Source organism: Daktulosphaira vitifoliae, unplaced genomic scaffold (assembly GCF_025091365.1).
Source record: "Daktulosphaira vitifoliae isolate Bord-2020 unplaced genomic scaffold, ASM2509136v1 Scaffold_2, whole genome shotgun sequence".
Taxonomy (NCBI): domain Eukaryota; kingdom Metazoa; phylum Arthropoda; class Insecta; order Hemiptera; family Phylloxeridae; genus Daktulosphaira; species Daktulosphaira vitifoliae.
Window position 1 is genome coordinate 11,759,926 of NW_026099573.1, and position 2,978 is coordinate 11,762,903.

A 2,978-nucleotide genomic window follows, 5' to 3' on the forward strand; every position below is an offset into this window, starting at 1 on the left:
TTAATAAATACTAAATAAAGTAATTAGTAAAAAAAAAAAAAAAGTCTTCAAAATGCTAGGGACGCAGTTTTCAAATTGTTAAGTTGAGCTCCCCTACTTATTTTTGGCCAATTCGAGCACTGCTTGTGAATATCACACGTTGCCAGTTTCCTTATTAACTCATATCTTATTTGAACTCGTCGCCGTTTTTAAAATATTTGTGACCATCTGTTGAAAACGATTGTTTGAATTTAACGCTCAAATGTACTAAAATTAACGCTATTATTGGACTCTCTGGTTGGGCTATTTTTCTATATGTTATTTATCGCCTATTAGTATTATATTGTATAATTGTATTAATATAATATATTCTGTTGATTATATCATCGGTTTAGTCAATATTTATTACATATATTTCAAGTACCGCTTTTACTATAATTTGTAGTTTTTCTGTTTTGTTCTTTTTTAGCAAAAATTGTTTTGTTTGCATGGTAAATTTTCTTTTTACATTTTATTTTAAACTAAATATATTTTTTAATTTACAATTATTAAATTATAATTGAAAAGCAATTTACATAATTCTCACAAAAAAAAAAAAAATCTAAAAAAATTTAATACTTCGTGATAGACAATATTACTATTATTATTATTTTTTAATTTTATAAATTATAATATAAATTAACATTTGGTCTCCTGTAATATAATGGTTTTAATTTTTGCTATTATATCTATTGATCCGAAATCTGTCAGTAATTTGCATGAAGTTTCTTTTTGTAAAGCCGGGTTCCCACGACTGGTGTACTTGTCAAGTATACCAGTACTTGTACAAGTAATAAACAAAAGCCAAGTATACTATTCCTACGACTGGATCAAATGCCAAATAATTGTATTGGGGGTGGGATCTGAAAAATATTAATTGACATATTAAGTCATGTATCATTTGCTTTTTGAGCGCTGCAGTGTTTGGTCGTTTTAGTGAGTGATTTGAAATACATTATTTAGTATTGCTAGTTTTTATTTTTGATACTTTTTAGTTTAAAATTTCCTGATTTTCATTTAATTATAGTCATTGAAGCTTGAAATAAAACTGTTTTTACATTTATAGTTCAAATATAGCTTTATAAAATAGAAAATGCTATTACTGTAGAATATTTTTCAGTACTAAACTGTATTAATCTTGTTTTCGATACCCAACAACAATAGCAATTATAGTGATCTTGAGAAAGCTAGTTTCCCTAAAAATTAAAGAAAAAAAACACGAGTAAAACTTATAGCGTTTCAGCTACGCACCATCGTATTATAACACCGTATATAATTTTTTACTTGCAAAAATGAAGCAGAATCTTACAAATACAAACATTTTAATAAAATATTAAACTATCCAATAATATATACTTAATATTCATAAATTAATAAGTTATATAATTAATACATTATATAATCAACCTGAACTATTAAATTATATACACAAACTGAATTTATTATATATAACATTTATATTATAAAATAGTTTTACGCATCCATTAAATTAAATTAACTAATTATTGCACTATAATATAATTGATAATTATTAATGAAAAATTTATAATCTGTATTTTATATTACTTGTAAACAAACAAATAACTTATCTGTTATAACACGTACACTGTTCTACACAATTTCTGATTATTTATATATATATATATATTAGGGTGGTCCTTAAAATACAAATTTTCAAAATTCGATTTACGCGCATCAAAAAATTGTTCTAATACATGTAAAAATAAACTGTGCAAAATTTGGTCTCGATAGGTTAACGTTAACACGTGCCGCAAGAGGGTTGAAAATTCGATCAAAAGGGTAGTTTTTCAGTTATTGTGCTTTATCTCAAAATATATGATTTTTACGTAAAAGTTTATAAGAAAGAAATTATACATATAATTATTTTACATAAAAAAGGTTATTAGCAAAAAACTCATAAGTCAAATATTTACCTCCTAAAAGTCAAAAGTTCCATAAATATTATGTTTACAAGTAAAATTCATATATTTCGGCAATTTAAGTATATACGATGAACCGTTCAAGTTATAATAAAAATGTTCATATAAAAGTTTTTTGAAATTTAATTTTCTATTAGTTTTGTAGAAAAATAAAATTGTTTTACGTGTTTTCTGGCGAGGTAATAAAGAAAACTTATAAATAACAATCATTTTTCTATCATTTATCATTTTTTGTTTAGATAATGTTGTTGAGTTAAATTTGTTTAGTTCCTCAGAATATGAAACAGAAGATGATTTGTCTGGTTCATCATATTCTTCAAAAACACGAGGGCTTATAACTTTTATGAATCCTAAATTACTTTCTGCATTAGATTAATGCAAGATATCTGACCGCGATGCTGTGCATTTAATTATTTCTACTGCTGAAGCATTAGGTAATAACGTATCAAAGTTAATAATCAACCGATCAACTATTCGACGGGAAAGATTATTTTTTAGTGAGGGAACCTTTCCCTCACTAAAAATGTACAATTACCTTAATTGAAATAAAAAAAAATTAAATTTCTGGATAAAAATAGTCTTGTCTTGCATTGGGATGGAAAACTACTTCCAGGCATTATAAATAGAGCTAAAGTTGATCGATTGCCAATCTTGGTATCATTTGAGGGAGTAAGTCAATTACATGGGTTCCCAAAAATTGAGAGTGATTCTGGCGAGAATCAGGTAAATGCAATTTTTGATTTATTACAAGTTTGGGATGTAAAAAATAAAATACAGCCCCTGTGTTGTGACATAACAGCTTCTAATACAGGTCGCTTAAATGACGCTTGTATATTGCTTAAACAACTCTTAGAGCGCAATGTGTTGTATTTACCATGTCGTAGACATATTTTGGAATTAGTACTAAAAAATGTTTTCAAGGTTAAACTTAATTTATGTACAACTGGTCCAGTAGTATCAATCTTTAAAAATTTAAAGAATGTTTGATTAGTCTAGATTTGTTGAATTTTGATAATGGTA